This window comes from Emys orbicularis, chromosome 6, assembly GCF_028017835.1.
Source record: "Emys orbicularis isolate rEmyOrb1 chromosome 6, rEmyOrb1.hap1, whole genome shotgun sequence".
In the NCBI taxonomy this organism is placed as follows: domain Eukaryota; kingdom Metazoa; phylum Chordata; order Testudines; family Emydidae; genus Emys; species Emys orbicularis.
Genome location: NC_088688.1, coordinates 130,930,550 through 130,935,644, shown reverse-complemented (window position 1 = coordinate 130,935,644; position 5,095 = coordinate 130,930,550).

The window sequence follows — 5,095 nt, the reverse complement described above, 5'->3', positions numbered from 1 at the left end:
GAAAAAAGTGTTCATTGTCAAAAAAAAACACCTCAAATGAATTTAATTTCAAGATTTGAAATGTCAACATTGCAACAATTTTGACCAGGTCTACACTGTGCTAATCAGCTACTGTCACCTCCTGCTGAAAACCTCCCTCTCAGAGCTCAGTAAAACAAGACTTGTGTAATTTGGGAAGTGTGTCAGTTTTTGCATTCTTGACAGGGTAGTTTGTGGCAGACTCTGAAGTCTAGGTGCATTGAGGGAAAGGAGACAATTGAGTCTGAAAAGGGAAACTGAGTGGAGTATAGGAGAGGTATTGAAAGACTTAGCTTGTTATTTGCTAGTAGGGTGACCAGATGAGAGGAAGAAAATATCGGGACACATGGGGGGGGAGGGGGGTCGCCGGTGGAGAAAAACAAACAAACAAACCTGCAGTGCGAAATATCGGGACAAACATCGGTCGGGACATCAGTCAGAACACGAGACAAACGCCTAAATATCGGGACAGTCCCGATTTTATCAGGACATCTGGTCACCGTATTTGCTAGCTTGTTATGGTTTCTGTTGGTGAGATAGACAGTCTACAAACCCTAACTCAAAGATTTTGTGGGGACAGACACATACACACACCAATCAATGTAATCTTGAGTAACAACATTTTGGCTTTGGGCTTATGTACTTATAGTCCTGTAATTACAATGATTAAGCTTCTGTTCTTTCCATGACAACCTGTGTAAACATTGATTAGTGACATTTGGCACCAGTGATGCCAACAGACAGTGGCATTTGCTCAAATAAACACATTTCAGAAGGTATTAAATATGAGCACATTTCATCCATAAAGATACTTTTAATCTAAGGAAAATGCCTGCCCTGCCATTCTCCCTCTTCCCCCTCAAAAAGTGATCATGCAAATCCCAGTTGTCAGATCCAGGTAATGTGGACATGCTCCCTTGTCATCACCAAGAAACATAAAAATGAAGTCATGCTGCAGAAAAAAGCTCTGTTGCCAATGTGCTGCTTTGGTGTGTGGTCTGACTATTTATTGCATTGTAGTACTGCTTCTATTTGAGTTTCATAGTGCCTGGGACATACACCATGCAAGGGTTAAATTTGCCCTTATGCAGAGGACTTGCATAAAGCCTGTGCTCCTGAGGGTTTAAGTGAGACTTAACTTGTGCTGGTCATCCGCAAAGGGGTGAATTTCCACCCTCCCCTCTACCCCCCATGTGCATCCAGCAAAAAGCTGAACCTCTATGACTAGGTCTCTACAGTGTAGAGTTGTTTAGAAAAACAGATTCTGTCCAGTGAAATTGAGATTTCAAAATTGTTTTCATCCCAAATTAGGACAAAGGCAAAATTTCAATTTTTTTCACAAAACAACAATTTAACAACATTGGTTTCAGGTCAATTGGAACATTTCACTTAAATTTTCCCCCCTTATTTAAATTTTTTTCTAACAAGTCATTTTGAAATGAAAAAGTGAATGAAAATGTTGAAATGGGACGCTAACATTTTCAACGCATTTTCAATTCTCCCGCAATTTTTTTCTAAATGAAATGGTCAATGGAGAAGTGTTTTGTGAAATCCTAAGTGTCATCAAAATGATATTTTCCAACAGACTCTTTTGATGATTTTCCAACCAGCTCTAGTAAAATGTAGAATGTATTCTTTCGTCATTTTACTAGAAAAAGCACGTCTTCGGACAAGAATGTTAGGTAACTTGGAGAGTCCAGAAAAACTGTTTCCAGAGCAAAGATCCTGCAAACTGAACTCACAAGTAGCCCTTATCCACATGATTAGTCCAGTTGGACCATGCATAAGTAAATAAATAAGGCCCAGATCTTCAAAAGTTATTTAGGCTCCTAACTTCTGCTGAAATCAATGGGGAGTTAGGAGCCTAATTCCACTGAGTGTCTGGACCTAGGTGTTTGCAGGATTGGAGCCTAAATAATTTTTTTATTCCCCATGTCCAAGCAATTTCCTCTTGAAAAGTGATAGGGTTACATCAAAGCCTTCCAACCACCAACCATGTATTTCATCCTAAACCTAAATCATGTATTTCCGTGGGAAGGATTAAACCTCAGTTACGCAGGGAAGGGACATTTTGTTCCTTCCATGTATTTCAATCAAGTGAATGAAATGTCAGTTCAAAAGCCATTATATGTCTAATCTGCAGATCATGTCCTGGATAATCACAAACTCATGAGTGACAAACAAATTTATGGGGACTGAAATAAATAGCCAGGGCTTTGTGTAAACTTTCTAAAAAATTACTTTTAGACCAATGTAGGACTGATAAGTGGTTTAAAGTTTGATTTAAATAACAATACTATATGGGCCAGATTCTTGGCCCTGCCTTACTTCCTTTTCACCACTTGATCAGTGCCAAGTGAGCAGAGACTGCCTGTAAATCCTTGGCTAGGCATATCCTCAGTGTGGGAGTGTTCCCAACAGCCATTGAGCTGGCTCCTACAACATGTTTCCTGCAGCCCCCAGAACAGGGAGGCATGTCAGAGGCAGTGAAGAATATGGCAGGGTTGCAAAGGACTACCCACCAGCTGGCACATATTCGTGCTTTTGCTGCTCTAACCTGCTCCAGGGATGCGACAGAGAATTCAAGCAGGAAGAGACAGGGCTACCCTTCAGTTGCTTCATTCCTGCCTCTGAGGGATCTAAGAGAGTAGCTTGGGCAATTGCTCTTCTGTCTTGTGGGGTCTCTCTTGTGGGGTTCCCCTAGGGCTCCACCTTGCCCCTCTTCTTGGTCAATGTGACCACCAAAATCAAGAAGAGCCAGTGGATGAGGCATTCTACAAGCAGGTAACAAGATTAGCTAACACGGGAGCTAGTATTAATGGGGGGATTTTAACTTCCTTGATATTTGTTGGAAGACTATTACAGCGAAACATAATATGTCCTGCAAGTTCTTAGCATGTGTAGAGGACAACTTTATGATTAAGAAAGTTGAGGAAACAACTATGGGGTCATCCCTTTTTAGGGTGACCAGATGTCCCTATTTTATAGGGACAGTCCCGATACTTGGGGCATTTTCTTCTATAGGCGCCTATTACCCTCCACTCCCTGTCCTGATTTTTCACACTTGCTGTCTGGTCACCCTATCCCTTTTTATTTCTGGTTTTGACTAACTGGGATGAATTAGCTATGAACGCAAAGGTGGTCGGGCTTGAGACGAAGTGATCATGACCTGATAGAATTCAAGATCCTAAGGAAAGGAGGACATGAGAACAGCAAAACAAGGACACTGGAGTTCAGAAAAAGGCAGATTTCAACCAACTCAGAGAAATAGTAGGCAAGGTCCCATGGAGAAACCACTAGGAAGAAAAGGAGTCAAGGGGGACTGGCAGTTCCTAAAAGATGTAATACTAAAGGCTCAGCGTCAAGCTATTCCGATGCAGAGGAAAGATAAGAAGAGCCATAGGAGGCCAATGAGGCTGCATGAGGAGCTTTTTAGCTCTCTAAAAACCAGAAGGGATACATACAGGAAATGGAAGGAGGGGCACTTCACTAAGGAAGTATACATGGGAATAGCACGAGCATGTAAGGACAAAGTCAGGAAAGCCAAGGCAAGGAATGAGATACAACTGGCAAGAAATGTTAGAGACCACAAGAAGGGGTGCTACAAATACGTCAGACAAAAAAGAAAGATCAGGGATGGTGTGGGCCTGCTGCTCAATGGAGAACGTGAGCTGGTAATGGAAGATAAGACAGCAGAGCTACTCAGTGCCTACTTTGCTTCAGTCTTCACAAAAAACACGTGACCAGACGACTAGCAAAGTTACCATAGACAATAAAGGGGAAGGGGTGCAGATCATGATAAGTAAAGAATATGTCAGAGATCTTCTGACTAATTTGAATTAATTCAAGTCACCAGGGCCTGATGCTATTCATCCCTGGGTGCTGAAGGAATCAGCTGAAGAAATAGCAGAGCCACTGGCAATAATATTTGCAAATTCATGGATGACAGGAGAGGTCCTAGAAGACTGGAGAAGAGCGAACATTGTGCTCATCTTTACAAAGGGGGAAAAGGAGGAGCCGGGGAACTACAGACCGGTCAGCCTGACCTTGATACCTGGGAAGCTACTAGAGCAATGTATAAAACATTCAATTTGTGAATGCCTGGAGGATGAAGGGATGATCACTAGCAGCCAGCATGGATTTACCAAGCACAAGTCATGCCACACTAGCTTGATTTCCTTCTTTGACAAGGTAAGTTCTTTGGTGGATAAGGGGAATGCAGTGGACATAATATACCTGGACTTGAGCAAGGCTTTGACATAGTCCCACATGACATTCTGATAAGGAAGCTAGAGAAATGCAGGCTTAGAGGAACTACCATTAAGTGGATACATAATTGGTTAAACAAACAACCACAAACAGAGAGTAACCATTAATGGAATGATGTCAGTTTGGAGGGAGGTCTCAAGTGGGGTTCCACAGGGATTTGTTTTGGATCCGATATTATTTAACATCTTCATTAATGACCTGGGTGTAGGAATAGAGAGTATATTGATCAATTTGCAGAGGCCACAAAGCTTGGGGCAGGGGTGGGGGAGGTGTTGGATAGAGCGAAAATTCAAAGGGGTCTTGATAAATTGGAGAACTGGGCATAGACAACAAAATGAAACTCAACAAAGACAAATGTGAGGTGCTACACTTAGGGAAGAAAAACCAAATGCACAAATACAGACCTGTCAGATCAACAAAAGGCTTAAGGCACAGCATTCTGCCCTGTCCTGTGGCCCTAAAACACCTTTCCTCCCAGTGCACAGGAGTCTGGTCACTTTCTCGGCCCCCTGTGCTAAACAGAGTAAGAGTAAAATAAGACGTTGGGACTCTTACATACAACACAGCCAGTCACTGGGAAGTATGTGCATTCAAGTCGATGGATTTACACTAGTAAATTTACTAGCTTAAATCTTTTCTGGCAGCTGGTGGGATAATTTTATCAAAGTGGGAAAGAAAACAAGTATCAGCCAGAGAGAATGTTTTACTTAATGCAATTGGTTTCTAGGCAAATTATTTCTCCTCTTTGGGGAAAACGCTTTATTGTTGATGGCATGAAGGAATCAAAACATTGCGCAGGAAGTAAGCT